Here is a 23,513-nt window from a genome sequence, read left to right on the forward strand (position 1 = left end):
GCAAAGCATCAAAAACCCATAACCTGCATATTTGATCTAACACTTCATAAGATATTCAATACTTGCACACACTGGCCTAATGATCTTCTCCTCCTTATATAGTTTTAGGCCTTTCTCAATACCTCAGACCAAAACCACTTAGGACCAATACCTTGAACCAAATACCACGGACCAATACCTCGGACCAAATACCTTGGACCAAAAATTTGATTTTCCATCCCATATGCGCTTTTCCTTCTATGAAAGTGCATGTATATGTATACGCTCTTTTTGTTTTGTGCACCCACATGTATACACAGCTTTGAAAAAGTGAACCAATGTATACCTCTCTTTCTTCAATCTCTGGAGTTTGATCTGTAATCCTTTGTTGTTAACCTGTTGCACTATGCACTGTCATTTGTGTGAGTTTCCATCAAGGACAACACCTATATCATAATGCCAACAATCTCCCCCTTTGGACTTGATGGAAACAACAACAGTAAGACACTCTCCCCCTTTGACATCAAGGGCAAAGGGCAGATCAAGATATTCTCCCCCTTTGATATACATTATGCAGTCCATGCTCCTCCTGAGTACATGATGAATTCTCTAATTAAGCTCCCCCTTTGTACATGCTGAGATGCACTAAACCATCCATGCTCCCCTTGAGCACATGTAGAGTCTGCAAAAATATTTCCAAAAAGAAAATCATGACTCTATAACTCAACTATGTGAGTATGACCTTCCTATCACCAAGGACTCATACATACATCAATCTCCAAACAAAGTGGGGATACATGAATTTTGACTCATCCACCCAACCAAGTGGGGATATACCAAATGTTTATACATGATTGAAATAACAATTATTACATCATCCTTCCCATGCATAGTGGGGTTAAAAATTAGGTTTTTTCATGACCTTTACATCAAATGATATACATGACATTTATAACAAGGACGATCAATATAAATAAGACCATGATCGTCATCACCAACTATCATACACCATTTATGAACTACACCATCAACATCTTTCAGCAGCATCAAGATCAACATCCTGTATATGTCCATGATCAAAAGAGTCACCTGTGCCAACTGTTCATTGTCAGATTTGATCATTGCAAATATCAATAAGAATCATCAAGGCATCATCATCAATCAGATATACATCAACTTTTTAATAGCTTATGAAGGCCAAAAACACTTCCACATATCATTAGCAGACTGTAACCACGATCAATCATAACATAATAGATAATTGATAATTGACTGAACCATATCAAAACCCTTTTCCCGAGCCAGTCCCACTGCTTTTTCTTCAAAACATCATATACGTGACTGTGCATCTTCTAACTTGTGTATATACGCGACTTCTCTTTATAATAACTGCATATGAGAATTGGAATACTAAAGTTTTACACTTTCAGCTCCCCCTGAGTCTGTTATGTATGTATACTATGTTATGCCACATCTTTTTTACTGTACTTCCTTCTTCTTCCATATCTTTGAGTGTGATGATGTTTTATCCTTCTTGTAAGGTGGCCGAAATTTGCTCTTGCAATCCTTTTCTATATGTGCAAATTTTTTACATGCATAACATCTTACATGTTTCATATTCCTTCTATAGCAGTCAATGGCTTTGTGACCAAACATATTGCAAGAAAAGCAATATCCCTTAAAGTAACTGGAAGCTGATGATCTTTCTGTGTGACGGTCTTGAACCATTCTACTTCTACATCTCGCTACAATATGTCCAAAATTATGACATATAAAACATTCAACATTATTCATCGAAGGAAATAACCGACTATCACTTCAATAGTTAGAAGTAAAAGATTTTCTTTTAAGACTTTCTTTCCTTGGTTGTTTATGGGGTTTACTTCTCATCTCCTTGTTGAGAATTTCAGATTTTGCATTAGAGTTCCTTGCTTCATCTTGAGAGCTAGATTCACCTTCAAAAGATTCATGAAAACCAAGACCAATTTTGATGGTAGAAGACCTTTGACTACTAAGAATATTATCCAAAATCTTAGTACTATCTTGAAATCGTAACAATTTATCCTTTTCTTATAATTTACCTTTTAAGATATTTACCTCAACCTGATATTATTCTTCCTTTTCAAGATATTGCTTCTTCATGATTTCTTTATCCTTTCTTCCTTCTTCCACTTGTTGCCTTAATTTGAGAATTTCATTTTCTTGTTCTTCATTTGCTTGAGGTAGTTCTTCATTATGCCTATTTGATTTTTCAAGATCTTCTTTTAGAGATAGAATGTTAGCTTCAAGACTTTCATAGTAACTGGATCTATCTTTAAGTCTCTTGATTGTTGTGCTCTTTTCATTTACTTCATTTCTTAATGATGTTACTTCATCCTGCAATTGTTGACAATGATCTCCCTTTTCCTTGTACTGCTTCCTTACCTTGTTTCCTTCCTCCAACTGAGATTTTAATCTGGTAACTTCTTCTTTGAAGGCACACTCCCTTTTTTTAAATAGATCTTTTTGATCTCTAATTTTATTCGTGAGTCTTTTAAATTCTGCCTCTATATTTATTTCACTATCACTTTTCAATATCTTCAACATTGCATGAACAGAGAAAAGTATCACTAGAAGACCAAACATTTGTACCTGATACTTCTTGTGCTTGTTCATCTTCAATCTAAGGTGATTATGAATCTGAATACTTGCTTCCATCTAATGGCCAATTTTCTCTCCTGTTATCACTGTCCCTTTGAGATGTCTTCTTCTTCTTAGGCAGCTTCTTCTTAAGCTTCTTTCCCATTGTTTCTACAGATCTCCTTCAAGTAATCAAGCTTCTGCCAAAGGACCTGCTTTGATACCAATTGTTGTAAATAATACTGAAAGGGGAGGGAGAATCAGTATTAGTCAAATCAATAATTTTTTCTTTTCATACTTTATATATGCTACTTCAATGAAGGTAACTCGCGTGTACACGCAACTATGTTTAAAGCAACAAGTGTATATCTAGCAAACTTATGATTCAGTTAATTCATCATATGTTGATCTTTAACCAGTGCATCGGTACTTCATTAACCACATAAATAGTAACCATCTGCAGTAATAACAGAATAAACCATCACACATGAACAACAAGATTTAAGGTGGAAACCCAATGTGGGATAAAAACCACCTACTATTGTCTTCTTTTAATATAAGAAAAACTTGTTTACAATCTTGTACTGATGCAGACTCATACTAGTACATGGGCACCCACTTGCAGAAGGCTACAACCTTCTCTCGTTCTCCAGCTTCTACTGGAAGGGAGCTACAACCCCCTAGCTCTTGTACTAGCCAATATGTTTACTAGTATGTAGGTGTCGGCCTACAGAAGGCTCCAACCTTCACTCATTTTCTAGTTGTTATTGGAAGGAATATCCAACCCCCTGACTCTTGTACTAATCAATCCATTTACTAGTATCCAGCCTACAGAATGCTCCAACCTTCACTTGTTTTCCAGCTGCTACTGGAAGGGAGCTCCAACCCCTGGCTCTTGTACTAGCGAATATGTTTATCAGTACATAGGCGCCGACCTACAGAAGGCTACGACCTTCTCTCTTCCTCCAGGGACCACATTTCATAAATTTTCAGATTGGATACTCCTGGAACATGACACCACAGTCTGAAGGTCGCGTTTCATCCATTTTTCATACTGGACCCATCAGAAACATTGAAGCTCAAAATAAATAACTACTGCAATACAACCATCAAATACATCTGCATCAACCAATCGCTTAAACTTATCATCAATCTCTGAATAAACCACAACTTAATTAATCATTGAAAAACCATCATCACTGAAGCAATTCACAATCAATCAATCTGAACATTCAGAACACTGTCACCAAAACACAATGCAAAACCCAAAACACTGCATCAATCACCAGAAGCAACTGCAAATTCATACATCATTTTTTATATTGTATACGCTACTTGGATGTACCAAACCTATGTGTATACGTGCTTTTATCAAAGAGAACCAATGTACAAATCTGCAAATACTAACTTAAAAACTTCACAGCTATTCCAGACTTCAGTCGTACCTAGATCATAACATTTACAGAATAAAACATGTGTCAATATTCAGATCTAGACTATCCATGATCAAACCACATAATGATAATTCATTTTAGGTCTTATGATCCCAATCCATCATCCATCATCAACCACATAGGTGCATCCTTAGTTCAGATCAAGCAAAGCATCAGAAACCCATAACCTGCATATTTGATATAACACTTCATAAGATATTTAATACTTGCACACACTGGCCTAATGATCTTCTCCTCCTTATATAGTTTTAGGCCTTTCTCAATACCTCGGACCAAAACCACTTAGGACCAATACCTTGGACCAATACCTCGAACCAAATACCTTGGAATAAAACCTTGATTTTCCATCCCATACGTGATTTTCCTTCTGTGAAAGTCTGTTTATACGTATACACTCTTTTTGTTCTGTGCGCATGCGTGTATACGCTACTTTGACAAAGTGAACCAGTGTATACCTCTCTTTCTTCAATCTCTAGAGTTTGATCTGTAATCCTTTGTTGTTAACCTGTTGCACTGTAAATTATCATCTGTGTGACTTTCCATCAAGGACAACACCTGTATCATAATGCCAACAAAGGCTTAATCCATGAGCAACCTGGTTGTGTGAACCAGCAAGCAAGAAGGAGATAACAATGAAGACAACCACACTTCATGTTTCAAACTGCCCACGGGACCTAAGTGAGTGCAAGTGCATGACAGACAGCCTGTGGACTTGTCATGGTGCTGGGTGACACTACGTGCAACTTTGAAACACAAGCACATTCTTGATTGTGTCATGCAAGAAAACGAAAGAAACAAAGATAACTTGCATCACGAATGAGTGTTTGCAATGTAAGACTCCTCCAATGCATGAGCAATGGGATCGTGCAGTTCAAGTGGAGAAAGTGTGATATGTGAGTGAGATGGATCTTCAATGCATACAGATGAGTGATGAGGAGCCTTGGGTGATTGAACGATTTCATGATCGGGAGTGAGACTAACCCCAAGAGAGCGAGGACCTAACATAAACATCAGCTTGGGCTGAAGTTCCTTGACGGTCTTGGGTATCTCAACTTCATCATCAAGTATATCATTGTACACCGATGCCTTCAAAATATTGATGAGCCTCTGTATTGCAACAAGAATGATGCAACTCCCAAGGCTACTGACTTTAATTATCAACCTGGGGTTTGTACAAACTTAAGAGGTATCGGCACTATATGTGTCGCATACAATGTGTCATTCCTTTGTTGTCATGATGTAATGGAGTGCATGTACTGAAGCCAAATCCTAAACTAATTGCAAAAATAAAATGTTCGAAATAGAACTTTAACCTATTGCAAGAAAGAGAGTACAATGAAATAGACTGAAATCAAATGCTAAAACACACCATTTTCTAATTCACTGCTAAGAGGCTTTGCTTCAAAAGAATGCTAAGTTAACATGTATGCAATCCTATTGTCCTAAGCATGCAGATTCAAACCTTCTACTGCTGTGCATATAAATGAATAAAATAAATATGTTTTTCTTTTTGTCTTTTTTTCATGTGAGAGTGTGAAATATAATCTCTTTTGGTGATGTGGAAGGTGGCTTGGAGATTATGGTGGATGGTTGGAAGGCTTTGGATACCCTTAGGTGACCTTGTGTTGCTTCTTGGAGGTTTTCCCTCAATTTGGCCTCAAAACAGGCCGCTATAGGAAAACCTACAGGATGTACTAAAAACCTGCATGATCCCCTAAAAACCTACAAGATACAGCCAAGAGAAAAATAGATGATTGTTGGAGGTGATGGAAGGATTAGAGAAGGTGGTTGGTGGATGAAATGGAGTGAAAAAATGCCTAGGATCACTCAGAACTCAAAACCAAAGTTGGGAGATGGATGAATTTGCTCAAAAAGCTTGGAGAAGTTTCCTTGTGAAATTATGAAATAGGTGAGGGTTTAATGACCGAGAAAATAAAATCCAAATTGTATGGGACAAATTTTTTTATTAAATAGGATGTCTTAGGTCCCTATTCCAAGTGGAATCACTCAAAAAGACCTTTGTTAACTCATGCAAAAAAATAAAAAACATTACTAGTCGAAAATCTAAAAATTCGAAAACTAGTGAACTAGTAAATCTAAAAAATGCCTAACCAAATCAAGTGAAAATGTAATGGGTAATTTTTGTTATGAACTAGAATTTTATTTTGATATAATGCAAGTCGAACCAACTCTATTGAAGCTCGTTATCATGCTCTAAAAAATATCATAAATTTACTATTCTTTGTTGAAAAGGAGGTCCAACAATCTAGATTTGGGAATAAGAAGACTAATCCAAGCATCTCAATGATTTATATGAACTTATAGAGCTTTTCGAAGGATGAAATAATGTTTGTGATCCTGCAAAAGAACTTACATCAACCATTTAACTCAATCCTACAGCAAGAAATCATTAATACTAAATGCAGAAATAGAGAGAAATAAAAACAGGAGATGCATGTGAATAAGAAGTGAAAAGAAGGAAAGAAAATAATACAAAAGGGCTTTGAGGTTTCTGGGATGGCCAAGCCCAAGGAAACTAAGAGACCTATGGAGGATAACAAGATTTAGAAGCTTAACATGACACCAATCTTCATTATTTTCATCAATAAAATTACATCTCTACAAGAAAATACAATGAAGCTGCAAAAATACAAGCTCTCTCCACAATAACACTAATGAAAATCTCCCCTAGAGGAAAATTCGACTTTGTACTTATACAAAATAATTAGGAATCATTACCCATGAATGGAGGAATCTTTCCCCACCAAAATCCCTTGATTAGTAGATTTGGTCCCTAATACTAGGAATTTGCATTAAATGGCAAGGAACACATTCCTAGATTTTCTCAATCATTCCCTAGAGGCAAATTCTACTTTGTACTTATATAAAATTATTAGGAATCATTCCCCATGAATGGAGGAAGTTTTCCCCACAAAATCCCTTGATTAGTGGAACACATTCCTATATTTTCTCAATCATTGGAGTTCCATAATCTGTGCCATAATTCCATAATATCTTGTTGATTTATTATTTATTATTGATCCTCTTGTAGTAGGGAACAAGTCCCTAAATTATCTCCTCCTCCAAATATTCATAATATGCCCAATATTTTCATAATATTCCACAAAAATAAATAATATTAGGCACAAATATCCAATTATTCATAAACCTTTCTGATGAATATATTAAAGTTAAAAATAAATTATCTAATGTAGAAAGAGATGTTTAATGTGCTGAAGGATGGTCATAGGCCTTAATTTATGTTTTAATTTAGAGGCATGAGCCTTAATTTATGTCTAATTTAGAGGCCCATCATACCCCCTGCTGCAGGTGTTTCTCATCCTCTGAGCAACTTAGTGACCTCATTGTGCCTCATCCATGGCCCCGGTGGCCTCTCTCTTGTGCATTAAGAATATTGGCTGCAAGTACTGCAAGGACAAGCCCAAAAACATATTTGTGCAAAGAAAAATCATTGTTTCTTAAGACCATATGCTTGATTTTTTTCCCCTTATTGAAGATGAGTTATTGAATATTTTTTAGTTTAGCAAGGTCTCCCATATCCTTATCAACCTTCTGCTACCTTCTTCCACCATTTGGACAACTTTAACACCTTCAAAATGCATTTAGATGAGAACTAGGACATCCTGTAGTAATCCCTGTCAAAACTACAGGAAACCCTGTTAAATATATAGGAAACCAGTTTTGAGAATAAATGATAGTATGAGGTTAGAGTAGGCCCTCAACTTGATTCCCATGCATTTCTCCCATTTTTAGGCCTAGGAAAAAAGCTAGAAAGAGATTGGAGACCTCTTGGAACACCTCTTTTCATCACTGCAGTTTGAGTTCCATTTTGATGGTGAATGCCTTATTTATTTTTGTTGCCTTCTTCTTCTCTTTTGTGGCCTAGGTGATTGCCTAATGGCCTTTGAGTTCTCTGTTTTGATTAGGTCTCTCTTAGGCACTTCCATTTTGGGTTTTAGCACAATTTGTTCCTTTCTTCCCTCTTGTAGCAGCATTCTTCCTTCCTGTAGTAGTCATTCATTCTTCCTTCAAAGTCTTCTAACTATATGGGAGTGATGAGAGATGATGTAGAGGGATTGGATGATGATGCTAGGGATCAAAGGGAGTAATGTAGGTTTGTGAAAATGGAGAGGATGCTCTGTTTGTTTTTTTTTTTTCTTCAAGAATGAAATGGGATGGATGAATGATGAATATATAGTGAATATGAAGTGGATGGAGGGCTTGGAGTGTTGTGGTGACTTGGCCTTCGCAAAAATTTCTTCTTTTAACTGTTGTCCTCATTCCTTGAAATCATCACCCTTCATAATTTGACTTTTCAATATTGCATGAGTGAAGGAGTGAGCTACAATTAACTAGTTGAAGGCGGCTGAGACTACTGACCCATCCTTAGCTTATAAAAACTCATATCTCATGCATTGACAACAAATTTTTAACTATAATATGCTGAAGAGAAGAGGTCAAGAATATTGCATACCTATACCTACTTGATGGTTGTTGGTGAGAAATGAATGTTGTTGTTAAGTTGATGTTGATGTGTAGGTGTTGGATGGCAATGTTGATGATCTTGATGTTGTTGCTAAGCTTCGAAGGAGCTTCTTCAACCTCTGGATCTCCATGCTGAAGCTGACTGCAAATCTCTAGCTACTTCATCATCATATCCCCTCAATTTTTTAAAAAAACCCATCCAATGGTTCCTTTGAATATCTCTAGTATAGGAGGGTTTTTATGAATCCTCATTGTGTTGATGGGTTCCCCCTCCTTATCACTTCTTGATGAAGGCAACCTCTGTTTTTCCTTTTTAAAATTGTTCATTTCCAATCCTGTAGGTTTTAAGGGAATCCTGTAGGTTTACGGGACAACCTTTTGTTTTGTCCATATCTCCCAAACAATAGAATGGATTGACCTGAAACTTTCTGAGCATGTTGCCATCATCATTATGCACCTAGATATCATTTTGGGATTCAACTGCGTTAAGTAAGTCATTCACGTATGACCATTTCCATGAGAGGTAGTCGTAACTGACTAATTTCTCATGATTTTTGAATAGTTCACTTAGCACTCATTACATCGGGTGATGCTCACAAGGGTGAAGAAGTGGGATTGAAACTAGTGAAATGAATCACATAGCATCAATCATCACTTCCGAGGCTTGCACCCGGTAACCAAGACTTCCCAGGAGGTCACCCATCCCAGAACTCCTCTGGCTCAAGTGCGCTTAACTGTGGAGTTTTCCCCACAATCAAGCCCACTTAGCTTGCTACCCCATTTGCAAAACCTTAGCAAGTATTGTGCCTCATGAACCATTCAAGTAGAGATCCCTTGACTCTTTTTGAATTTAAGTATGGGGGTTTACGCAGTGCATTATATTAGATATCATTTTGGGATTCAACTGCGTTAAGTAAGTCATTCACGTATGACCATTTCCATGAGAGGTAGTCGTAACTGACTAATTTCTCATGATTTTTGAATAGTTCACTTAGCACTCATTACATCGGGTGATGCTCACAGGGGTGAAGAAGTGGGATTGAAACTAGTGAAATGAATCACATAGCATCAATCATCACTTCCGGGGCTTGCACCCGGTAACCAGGACTTCCCAGGAGGTCACCCATCCCAGAACTCCTCTGGCTCAAGCGCGCTAACTGTGGAGTTTTCCCCACAATCAAGCCCACTTAGCTTGCTACCCCATTTGCAAAACCTTAGCAAGTATTGTGCCTCATGAACCATTCAAGTAGAGATCCCTTGACTCTTTTTGAATTTAAGTATGGGGGTTTACGTAGTGCATTATATTAGATATCATTTTGGGATTCAACTGCGTTAAGTAAGTCATTCACGTATGACCATTTCCATGAGAGGTAGTCGTAACTGACTAATTTCTCATGATTTTTGAATAGTTCACTTAGCACTCATTACATCGGGTGATGCTCACGGGGGTGAAGAAGTGGGATTGAAACTAGTGAAATGAATCACATAGCATCAATCATCACTTCCAGGGCTTGCACCCAGTAACCAGGACTTCCCAGGAGGTCACCCATCCCAGAACTCCTCTTGCTCAAGCGCGCTTAACTGTGGAGTTTTCCCCACAATCAAGCCCACTTAGCTTGCTACCCCATTTGCAAAACCTTAGCAAGTATTGTGCCTCATGAACCATTCAAGTAGAGATCCCTTGACTCTTTTTGAATTTAAGTATGGGGGTTTACGCAGTGCATTATATTAGATATCATTTTGGGATTCAACTGCGTTAAGTAAGTCATTCACGTATGACCATTTCCATGAGAGGTAGTCGTAACTGACTAATTTCTCATGATTTTTGAATAGTTCACTTAGCACTCATTACATCGGGTGATGCTCACAGGGGTGAAGAAGTGGGATTGAAACTAGTGAAATGAATCACATAGCATCAATCATCACTTCCGGGCTTGCACCCGGTAACCAGGACTTCCCAGGAGGTCACCCATCCCAGAACTCCTCTGGCTCAAGCGCGCTTAACTGTGGAGTTTTCCCCACAATCAAGCCCACTTAGCTTGCTACCCCATTTGCAAAACCTTAGCAAGTATTGTGCCTCATGAACCATTCAAGTAGAGATCCCTTGACTCTTTTTGAATTTAAGTATGTGGGTTTACGCAGTGCATTATATTAGATATCATTTTGGGATTCAACTGCGTTAAGTAAGTCATTCACGTATGACCATTTCCATGAGAGGTAGTCGTAACTAACTAATTTCTCATGATTTTTGAATAGTTCACTTAGCACTCATTACATCGGGTGATGCTCACAGGGGTGAAGAAGTGGGATTGAAACTAGTGAAATGAATCACATAGCATCAATCATCACTTCTGAGGCTTGCACCCGGTAACCAGGACTTCCCAGGAGGTCACCCATCCCAGAACTCCTCTGGCTCAAGCGCGCTTAACTGTGGAGTTTTCCCCACAATCAAGCCCACTTAGCTTGCTACCCCATTTGCAAAACCTTAGCAAGTATTGTGCCTCATGAACCATTCAAGTAGAGATCCCTTGACTCTTTTTGAATTTAAGTATGGGGGTTTACGCAGTGCATTATATTAGATATCATTTTGGGATTCAACTGCGTTAAGTAAGTCATTCACGTATGACCATTTCCATGAGAGGTAGTCGTAACTGACTAATTTCTCATGATTTTTGAATAGTTCACTTAGCACTCATTACATCGGGTGATGCTCACAGGGGTGAAGAAGTGGGATTGAAACTAGTGAAATGAATCACATAGCATCAATCATCACTTCCGGGGCTTGCACCTGGTAACCAGGACTTCCCAGGAGGTCACCCATCCCAGAACTCCTCTGGCTCAAGCGTGCTTAACTGTGGAGTTTTCCCCACAATCAAGCCCACTTAGCTTGCTACCCCATTTGCAAAACCTTAGCAAGTATTGTGCCTCATGAACCATTCAAGTAGAGATCCCTTGACTCTTTTTGAATTTAAGTATGGGGGTTTACGCAGTGCATTATATTAGATATCATTTTGGGATTCAACTGCGTTAAGTAAGTCATTCACGTATGACCATTTCCATGAGAGGTAGTCGTAACTGACTAATTTCTCATGATTTTTGAATAGTTCACTTAGCACTCATTACATCGGGTGATGCTCACAGGGGTGAAGAAGTGGGATTGAAACTAGTGAAATGAATCACATAGCATCAATCATCACTTCCGGGGCTTGCACCCGGTAACCAGGACTTCCCAGGAGGTCAGCCATCCCAGAACTCCTCTGGCTCAAGCGCGCTTAACTGTGGAGTTTTCCCCACAATCAAGCCCACTTAGCTTGCTACCCCATTTGCAAAACCTTAGCAAGTATTGTGCCTCATGAACCATTCAAGTAGAGATCCCTTGACTCTTTTTGAATTTAAGTATGGGGGTTTACGCAGTGCATTATATTAGATATCATTTTGGGATTCAACTGCGTTAAGTAAGTCATTCACGTATGACCATTTCCATGAGAGGTAGTCGTAACTGACTAATTTCTCATGATTTTTGAATAGTTCACTTAGCACTCATTACATCGGGTGATGCTCACAGGGGTGAAGAAGTGGGATTGAAACTAGTGAAATGAATCCTCTCCATAAAAAAAATTGGTCAATGGATGCACGGATCTCTAGAACAACTAAAAATGGCTAAAGGTGATGGAGTTTGATTTCTTGGAAACCGTACACTGGAATTTTCTGAAATTGATTGGGCATGTTACCATCATCCCTATGCATCTCTCTATGAAACATCTTTTTAAATGGATGCACGAATATTAAGAAAATGAAAAAGATATTGTAGGTGATGGAGGTTGATTTCTCGAAAATTGTGCATTGGAATTTGCTAAAATTTCTTGAGCATGTCACCATCATCCATATGCATCCCCCCTGAAACAACTTGGCAAATGGATGCATGGTTTTTAAGTTATGAAAAAAACAAATTTCTGCTCTATGTATTTTTGTATCCTGTAGTAAAACAGAGCATCCTATAGTTTTTTAGGACAACAAGAAAACTGAATGGTAGAAGCTTAAGAATGATGGGTGGATGGTGAAAATATATGAGGGTGATGGATTTGCATGGCCTTGGCCTTGTTGAAGCATTTGAGAAAAGGAGGATAAAGTCAAAATTTGACTTCTTTTGACTAGGCTTGACCAATTTTCCTTTTGGTACCTACTTGCTCTTGTTGCTTGCAAATGTTGGAGAGTACATGCATTCATCAAAGAGATGCATGGAGCAAGGATTTATTTTTTTTTCTTTTTCTTCTAGGCCTACTAGCTGCTTCATTGAGGTTTTCAACTAGTAGGTCTGCCTAGGTGCCTCAAAGAAGGTTTTCACCTAGGACCTTTTCTTTTTTATCATTTTTTCTTTTTTCCAACCCATCTGACCGCCTCATGGAGGTTTTCAATCTATTGCTAATCTTAGGTGCCTCCAAGGAGGTTTTCACCTGAGATTTTTATTTTTTTCCTCTTATTTTTCATTTTTTTTCAACCCTACCCTACTTGAAAAACAAAGTAATTTTCAAGTATAAGAATACTTCCAATGGAGCCATCTGCACATGAAGATGACAGACAAAATGATGTGGAAGCTTGAAACGTATGCTTTGACATGTACCTGGACTTGAGTGATCAAATGCTTTGCCTTTGATGATATCAAGCACAATTGAAGAAGAGAGTATTGCTGCAACTTAGTGACAATCTGGAACCATATTTCAATATAGTTGTGATGCGTCTGGTCCACTTACTGATTTGGATCATCTTGGAAGTCTTCTTCTATCATGACCTTCAAATCTTCCTCTTTTTTCTAATTGTTCTCTTGAATACATGGAGGATTTGATGGTAAGCATGAGGGAGCTCTCTCGATCTCTAATTTTGATGTTTGCTCTTCATCAAGTGAAACCCATGATTCTTTTATCTTCTCTTTCGAATCTTCTTCTTCTGGATGTAGTCCTTCAATGATAAGAGAATATCTTTTTTGCAATACTCTTCCTGAGCTATGGTGAATACCATTGAGCTCAAGAGGAGATGTTTGGAATTGTTGTACCTCAACATTGTAAGTGGGTTGATATACTTCAACATGTGGGTTTGGAAATGGTGGTACAGGGAGCTCAGTGGGAGTGGATATTTGAGATGGATGTGGTTGGGGTTGTGGTTGTGGTGGAGGTGAATGGTAAGAATAACATGGAGTTTAGTATGGAGGATATTGAGGAAAATACTGAGGATATTGTGGATGGCTTCCATAAGTTCCTTGCCAACCTTGTTGCCAAGATTGGTTTTGGGGTTGAGATGGCCAATGTTTCCAAGGAAAGGGTATGTTCCAATTACTTTGAGGTGGATGTGCATAAGCTTGAAATTGTGAATTAGGCTCTTGCATCATATCAGGTTGAATAGGCTGCCATGGTCCTCTTGGAGCTACATAACATTGTTGCATTGGCAATTGACTTGCTCCATTATCCTCTTGGTGAACTTCCTTCAACTTTGCTAATGATGGACAATGTTTAACATCATGTGATTCTGCAACACAAATATCAGCATTTTCTTTTCCTTATCTTTCATTCTTAACATTTCTACTTGTTTTGTTACATTTCTAAGAATTTTTGTTTTAAAATATTAAACAAATTTCCAAGTTTAGCTTGACTTACCGACCTTGATGCTGATTTACCTACTCTTTCCTTTTTTCTTGACATGTGTTTGCATGTTTCACAAATTTCTTCAAATGATAATTGGTATACATCACCTCTACTCATGATATCAAGGAGATCAATCTACTCATCCCTAATTGTTCTAAGAGGGTTTTTAGTGTGTCGGACCCTAAATGATGTAGTTTCCCCTCTTAACATTGTACATGAACCTCTTTATTAGATCCTCAAGGCTCTTATCTTCTCTTTGATTCATTCTAAAGATTTCTTCTTTAAGATCATGATCTTTAAATTTTTCTATAAATATCTTTTACATATCATTTCGTGATCTTATTGAATTAATCCCTAAACTCATGAACCATTTAAGAGCTCTATCTTTCAATGTTGACGAAAAAAATTTCAGTTTTTGAGTTTTTAATAAGTAACCATAAGATCTACAAACAATCTCAAATTCAAAGATAAAGGTTTCTGGATCCTCTAACCTTAGACCATGAAATTTTGGAAGAAAATATGGAGGGATTTTCTTCATGTGCACACTACCATTAGTATCTTGAATGGGAAATCTGAGAGGATTTTTCTCATTGTCATCATCTCCATCCATTTCTTCTACATTCTTTGTCATCTCTTATTCTTGTACATGCAAAAGTGGATGGTGATGTGGCTCTTACTACACCACGTGATCAAATGGGGGGGTGGGTTGGTGTTGGATATTTTTTTGTTTTTGTTTTGATGATTGAATGAACACTATAATGCAATGTAGTTTTCTACTTTTGAATTAAATATGCCTAATGCAAATATTTTGTTTTTGCAAAAAAAAAGAAGTGAATCAACTAGGGAAGAAAACAATGCATACTTTGACACCTCCTTGGAAATGACGCCAAAAAGTGATGAGCCTCAGTATTGCAACAAGAATGCTACAACTCTCAAGGCTACTGACTTTAATTATCAACCCGAAGTGCGTACAAACTTAAGAGGTATCGGCACTTAGATATGTGCGGCATACAATGTGTTCTTCATTTGCTGTCATGATGTAATGGAATGCATGTACTGAAGCCAAATCCTAAACTAATTGCACAAAATGAAATGTTCGAAATGGAACCTTAACCTATTACGAGAAAGAAAGTACAAGGAAAGAGACTGAAATCAAATGCTAAAACACACCATTTTCTAATTAACTGCTAAGAGGCTTTGTTTCAAAATAATGATAAGTTAACATGTATGCAATCCTACTATCCTAAGCGTACAGATTCAAACCATCAAACCTTCTATTGTTGTGCATATAAATGAATAAAATAAATATGTTTTTCTTTTTGTCTTTTTTCATGTGAGAGTGAGAAAGCTAATATATTTTGGTAATGTGGCAGGTGGCTTGGACATTATAATGGATGTTTGGAAGTCTTGGGAGACCTTTAGGTGACCTGTGTGGCTTTCTGAAGTTTTTCCCTCAATTCGGCCTCAAAACAGGCCACTACAGGAAAACCTATAGGATGTACTAAAAACCTACAGAATCCCCTGAAAACCCACAGGATACAACCGAGAGCAAAAAAATTGGTGTTGGAGGTGATGGAAGGCTTAGGGAAGGTGGTTTTTGGATGGAATGGAGTGATAAAATGCCTAGGATCACTCAGAACTCAAAACCGAAGTTGGGAGATGGATGGATTTTCTCAAAAAGCTTGGAGAAGTTTACTTGTGAAATGATGAAATTGGTGAAGGTTTAATGACCAAGAAAATCAAATCCAAATTCTATGGGAAAAAAATTTTATTAACTTGGATGTCTTAAGTCCCTATTCCAAGTGGAATCACTCAAAAATACCTCTATTAACCCATGCCAAAAAAATAAAAAACATTACTAGTTGAAAATCTAGAAATTCGAGCACTAGTGAGCTAGTAAATCTAAAAAATGCCTAACCAAATCAAGTGCAAATGTAATGGGGTAATTTTTGTTATGAATTAGAATGTTATTGTGATCTAATTCAAGTGGAATCAACTCGATTGAAGCTCGTTATCATGCTCTAAAAAATAGTATAAATTTATTGTTCTTTGCTAAAAAGGAGGCCCAACAATCTAGATTTGGGAATAAGAAGACTAATCCAAGCAGCTCAATGATTTATATGAACTTACAAAGCTTTTTCAAGGATGAAATAATGTTTTTCATCCTGAAAAATAACTTACATCAACCATTTAACTCAATCCTACAGCAAGAAATCATTAATACTAAATGCAGAAATATAGAAAAATAAAAACAAGAGATGCATGTGAATAAGAAGTGAAAAGAAGGAAAGAAAATGATAAAAAATGGCTTTTAGGTTCCTAGTATGGCCAAGCCCAAGGAAACTCAGAGACCTATGTAGAAGAACAAGATTTATAAGCTGAACATGACACCAATCTTCATTATTTTCATCAATAGAATTACATCCCTGCAAGAAAATACAATGGAGCTGCAAAAATACAAGATTTCTCCACAATAATACTAATGGAAATCTCCCCTAGAGGCAAATTCGACTTGGTACTTATACAAAATGATTAGGAATATTTTCCCACCAAAATCCCTTGATTAGTGGATTTGTTCCCCAATACTAGGAATATGCATTAAATGGCAGGGAACACATTCCTAGATTTTCTCAATTATTCCCTAGAGGTAAATTCAACTTTGTACTTATACAAAATGATTAGGAATCATTCCCCATGAATGGAGGAGGTTTTTCCCACAAAAATCCCTTGATTAGTGGAACACATTCCTAGATTTTCTCAATCATTGGAGTTCCATAGTCTGTGCCATAATTCCACAGTATCTTATTGATTTATTATCTATTATTGATCCTATTGTAGTAGGGAACAAATCCCTAAATTATCTCATCCTCCAAATCTTCATAATCTGCCCAATAATATTATAAATAATATTAGGCACAAATATCCAATTATTCATAAACCTTCCTAATGAATATATTAAAGTTAAAAATAAATTATGTAATGTAGAAAGAGAGGTTTAATGTGTTGAAGGATGGTCATAGGCCTTAATTTATGATTTAATTTAAAGGCGTGGGCCTTAATTTATGTCTAATTTAGAGGCCCATCAAAGATCAATTACGATAGATTCATGACCGTGATAAAAAATGGAAGCAAATGGATCACGACCGCCACAATAAAAAAAAATCAATGAATTCTTCGGCATCCTCATGATCAGACGAATCGAACAGAGGGGTAGATGAAAAGCAAACAAACTCATCCTCTTTGTTTCTGGAAAATAAAGATGAAGGATCAAGTGGATTTTCAACGAGTAACTTATCCTCCCCGTTTTCGAATGATGGACTAACATCCGGTGAGTCCTACGAGTGATCAACAATGGGTGCATCCGTGGATGAAGACACAGATGAAAAATCATGGATGGCAAGTTCACCAAAGAGGTCAAGAAAGAACGGAGGGGGCTCAGATGGAAGGGAGTCATCCTTCACCGAGTGTTGATGTTCAATCTCCCACTCATACTCTTCATGAATGACATCGCATGTTGGTTGTGCAACACCAACTCCATCAATGGGTTGTTCCTCGTTCACAACAAGTGAAGAGTCCATAATGGACGAACACAAGACAACATCATCTGGAGGAACACCCGAGTGTGAAGATGGAGGTCGAAGAAAAGAATGCATATGAGAGCTCAAAGGACTCACAACCAAATCTGCGCAAAAATGGAGTGGAGTGATGTTGGGAGAGTGTGAAGAATGAATAGGTGTGTGAGTATGCTCTTCAACATCACTTGGCAGTGGTGGAGATGTTGAATGAGAGGAAGGCGGACAGTCAATTGAGACGGTGTCCGCATCCACATGAGATTGCGCATCTCCATCAATGAAGAATGTTGAGCGAGGCTTGATTTCAAGCTTTCTCTTGGGACGGGCAGATTTCTTATGGAAATACTTGAACCGCTCCCAAAGATAAGAAAACTTCATCTGGCTCCTCGGAGCTTGAAACTACAGGTCACGAACGCACTGCCAAAAATCAATAACTGATTCATGCAGAGCCCTCCGTTGCTGTAACAGTTTTCGGTCAAGATGGTCTGGATCAAAATGTAGAAATTTTGAAAAATTAAGTACTTATTCACAAAGATTATCCCGATTATACACTATTGTGGAATACATGCAAATACATAATATCCTCTACGTTGATCATCAATTTAGCAGCATTAAAAACAATGAAACATCAATCGCATGCACACATTAACACAGTATGTAACCCGGGGAAAGCATACATATGAAAACCCCACACTATCTGTATATTATAATGATTGAGAACATGTAACAATACATAGTACAATACTCCTCACAAGTATCCAATACTATCTCCACTTGTTACACACAAAACTAGCTCAGATCCGAACAAGTCACAGGTTCAAATCTCCTCCGCTGCTTTTCCTGCCTCCACTACACAATGCCTAGTGAAAATCACGTGAGAACAAGCTACAATTGCCTTGGTATTGGCCCACACTGCGCAGTCTTCATTGGCATTACTCAATCCCATGCATGTGCAAAATCTCATGCACAACTGATAGTCACAACTCACCCTTTCACTTACCTCTAACACCTGTCTCTGTTGAACTGTCCATGCATTGAGTTAACTGATGTATTCTTTAGTTGCTTTATGAGTTAATAATTAGTGAATTAATTAACAATCAATTCACACAACTCATCACTAGTATATTCTTTAGTTAGACTAAATACAACTAGTTCAACTAAGTCAAACTGAACACAACTCCATCAACTCCACATCCAATTCCACAGAACTCACATGCATGAGTTCTAACTGAAGTCCTCCATGCAATAGCTCACCTAACACATAAGAAACCACATGATTCCTTTTGTCAGCTGCATGTGCCACATCCATAGCTCAAACTGAAGTGCTCCAAGAGAATAAGATAATGTTTAGAGTCCAAATATTACTAAGGGCTAATAATATTTGACTGTTTCTATTTTTAGCCTGGCAGTCTAAAAATAGACTCTGATCACTCCGCTGTGAACCAAAAATAGAAGTCCATCTATTTTTCCCAACATGACCAATCATCCATAAACAGCATCCTGCAACTCATAGACCATGATCCATATGTCTAAAAATAGACTTTGCACCAAAAATAGCCTGCGGGCCCACTTAGTGAAGGCGACTCCTTTCCACTAAGCTCCATCATCTTGTTGCATTTTCAACGCTCCATCTCAACAAGATATGGATTATCTGCAACCCCTATCCTGCCTCTGTAATGTTCTGCATGCAACACATTTTCCCGGTCCACTTTGCTCCAACAACACTTGGAACAAAAACACTCCCAACTGACCACTCTGTTGGGCTAGGAACATACTCTGATGTTGAAGCTCTACCTGTTGTTGACAAGTGCTCCCTCTCTGACATCTGTGCTACTGCAACATCTCCATGCATCTCACACCATTGCACACCTCTTTGTGCCACCTAGCACTGTGCAAAACACTTGTGCCTCTCGCATTGTTGCAGCCTACTAGCTATGCGTTGTCCTGGGATTCCCTACACTGTCGTTCTCTTGCCGCTCCATCCGCATCTGTCTCTACCCAATCATTCAGTTCCTGCTACTCCACATCGGGGCTCCCGTAGCAAGGTCTCATCCAAGAGGTTGGGTACCATAAGGATCTTTCCCCTCCTCCCTGGGACGATCAATCCACATCACCCCACCTCCTACCTGGAGGTATTGTTGCATGCGATCCCTCAGCCCACCTGGCTCGAAGTTTCCCCCGACTGGAGGTCTCTACATGAGTAGATGTCTCTACTTGATCTCATCTCAGCTTCCCTTGTTGTGGCTGCTCCACAACCTCCTGAAGCTGCTACACCAATCGTGGCTCCTCCACAATCGTCTGAGACTTCTTCTGGCTCTGCATGTTGAGAGGTAATATACGCTCCCTCTCAACCACCAAGTCTCCATCAGTTTCCTCGCTGCTCAAGGCTTTGCATGCATCTTGAACCTCAAGAGCATACAAGTTCTTGACCCATGAACCAATATTCTTCACCTGTCTAGTGATGATGTGTCTAAGGAAAACCTTTCCCTTACTGAAGACTACATCACAGCCTCTGTCTTCCAGCATCACAATCGACGCCAAGTTTCTCTTCAGTCCTGGTACATACTTGACATCGGTCAAGGTAAGGCGATCTCCATGCTCCCTCTGAAAAATAACCGTGCCTACACCTGAGACACTATACTTCTCATCATTACCCATCGCTATGAATATTTGGAGATCTTTCTCCTCCAAAGTACTGAAAAAAATCTTGTCACCAGTCATGTGGAAAGAAGCTCCACTATCAAGAAACCAACCACTTCCCACCATGGATGAAACCATGTCTGCGAAGAGTGTGAAATCCAACTCAAATTGTGAAGCAAGTGCCTCACCTTCGGATCCTTCCTCGGATCCCTTCTTGGATTTCTTCTTTGGGCAATTAGTAGCATAATGGCCCAACTCATGACAAAGAAAGCATCTCACCTTCGACTTGTCAACCTTCTTCCCATCATTGGAAGAGCTGGATTCAGAAAGAGAACCCTTCTCCTTTCCCATCTTCACTTTACTTGCTAAGGCACAGTTCTCCTCATCATGCATGCATGAAGAACTGTCTCTGGTGCTCTGTCTGATCTCCTCCTGCACAAGATCCGACCAAAGTCTCTCCCATCCTGGCAATTTCTCCCGACCAGTGACAGAGTCCTGATAGGTATGCCAACTCTTCGGAAGACCAAGGAAAGCCAAGCTCACCAAGTCCTCATCATCGATAGTCACTCCCACACTTCCCAGCTCATCCCGGCACTAGGTGAACTTCGTGAGATACCTGGGCATACTCTCTCCATTCTCACACTTAATGTTTCTGAGTTTATCCTTGAGCACCATTCCACCAGCTCAAAACTCAACCGCTTCTGATCTAAAATTCGTGAGAACAAAGTATTTCTTATGCAGAGATCGACTGTATGGGCATTCACCGGATATCTCACCTTCCAAAAGAAGGATGAATCTAGAAACTACCTGGCCCGATTATAGACTCTGCCTGAAGAAATAAAATGTAAACACTTTCTGAATAATAGATCTAATGATCAATCCCGCTTTGATATCCTGTAGAACTTTTTCTACAAATCAACCAGCTTTGATGCCATGTAGAAATTTTGAATAATTAAGTACTTATTCACAAATATTATCCCGATTATACACTATTGCAGAATACATGCACAATACATAATCTCCTCTACGTTGACCATCAATTTAGCAGCATTAAAAACAATGAAACATCAATCGCATGCACACATTAACACAGTATGTAACCTAGGGAAAGAATACAGCTGAAAACCCCACACTATCTGTATATTATAATGATTGAGAACATGTAACAATACATAGTACAATATTCCGCACAAGTATCCAGTACTATCTCCACCTGTTACACACAAAACTAGCTCAAATCCAAACAAGTCACAGGTTCAAATCTCCTCCGCTGCTTTGCCTGCCTCCACTACAAAATGCCTAGTGAAAATCACGTGAGCACAAGCTACAATTGCCTTGGTATTGGCCCACACTGCGCAGTCTTCATTGGCATTACTCAATCCCATGCATGTGTAAAATCTCATGCACAACTGATAATCACAACTCACCCTTTCACTTACCTCTAACACCTGTCTCTGTTGAACTGTCCATGCACTGAGTTAACTGATGTATTCTTTAGTTGCTTTATGAGTTAATAATTACTGAATTAATTAACAATCAATTCACACAACTCATCACTAGTGTATTCTTTAGTTAGACTAAATGCAACTAGTTCAACTAAGTCAAACTGAACACAACTCCATTAACTCCACATCCAATTCCACAGAACTCACAGGCATGAGTTCTAACTGAAGTCCTCCATGCAATAGCTCAACTAAAACATAAGAAACCACGTGATTCCTTTTGTCAGCTGCACGTGCCACATCCGTAGCTCGAACTAAAGTGCTCCAAGATAATAAGATAATGCTTAGAGTCCAAATATTACTAAGGGCTAATAATATTTGACTGTTTCTATTTTTAGCCTGGCAGTCTAAAAATAAACTCTGATCACTCCGCTGTGAACCAAAAATAGAAGTCCATCTATTTTTCCCAACATGGCCAATCATCCATAAACAGCATCCTGCAACTCATAGACCATGATCCATATGTCTAAAAATAGACTTTGCACCAAAAATAGCCTGCGGGCCCACTTAGTGAAGGTGACTCCTTTCCACTAAGCTCCATCATCTTGTTGCATTTTCAACACTCCCTCTCAACAAGATATGGATTATCTGCAACCCCTATCCTGCCTCTGTAATGTTCTGCATGCAACACATTTGCCCGGTCCACTTTTCTCCAACAACACTTGGAACAAAAACACTCCCAACTGACCACTCTGTTGGGTTAGGAACATACTCTGATGCTGAAGCTCTACCTGTTGTTGACAAGTGCTCCCTCTCTGACATCTGCGCTATTACAACATCTCCATGCATCTCACACCATTGCACACCTCTCTGTGCCACCTAGCACTGTGCAAAACACTTGTGCCTCTCGCATTGCTGCAGCCTGCTAGCTATGCGTTGTCCTGGGATTCCCTACACTATCGTTCTCTCTATCGCTCCATCCGCATCTGTATCTACCCAATAATTCAGTTCCTGCTACTCCACATCGGGGCTCCCGTAGTAAGGTCTCATCCAAGAGGTTGGGTACCTCAAGGATCTTGCCCCTCCTCCTTGGGACGATCAATCCACATCACCCCACCTCCTACCTGGAGGTATGGCTGCATGCGGTCCCTCAGCCCACCTGGCTCGAAGTTTCCCCCGACTGGAGGTCTCTGCATGAGTAGATGTCTCTACTCGATCTCCTCTCAGCTTCCCTTGTTGTGGCTGCTCCACAACCTCCTGAAGTTGTTGCACCAATCGTGGCTCCTCCACAATCGTCTGAGACTTCTTCTGGCTCTGCATGTTGAGAGGTAATATACGCTCCCTCTCAACCACCAAGTCTCCATCAGTTGCCTCGCTGCTCAAGGCTTTGCATGCATCTTGAACCTTAAGAGCATACAAGTTCTTGACCCATGAACCAATCTGCTTCACCTGTCTAGTGATGATGTGTATAAGGAAAACATTTCCCTTACTGAAGACTACATCACAGCCTCTGTCTTCTAGCATCGCGATCGACACCAAGTTTCTCTTCAGTCCTGCTACATACTTGACATCGGTCAAGGTAAGGTGAGCTCCATGCTCCCTCTGAAAAATAACCGTGCCTACACCTGAGACACTATACTTCTCATCATTACCCATTACTATGAG

This window comes from Pinus tabuliformis, chromosome 5_1, assembly GCF_031772625.1.
Source record: "Pinus tabuliformis cultivar Carrire ecotype Pingquan chromosome 5_1, CPIR1, whole genome shotgun sequence".
NCBI lineage: Eukaryota > Viridiplantae > Streptophyta > Pinopsida > Pinales > Pinaceae > Pinus > Pinus tabuliformis.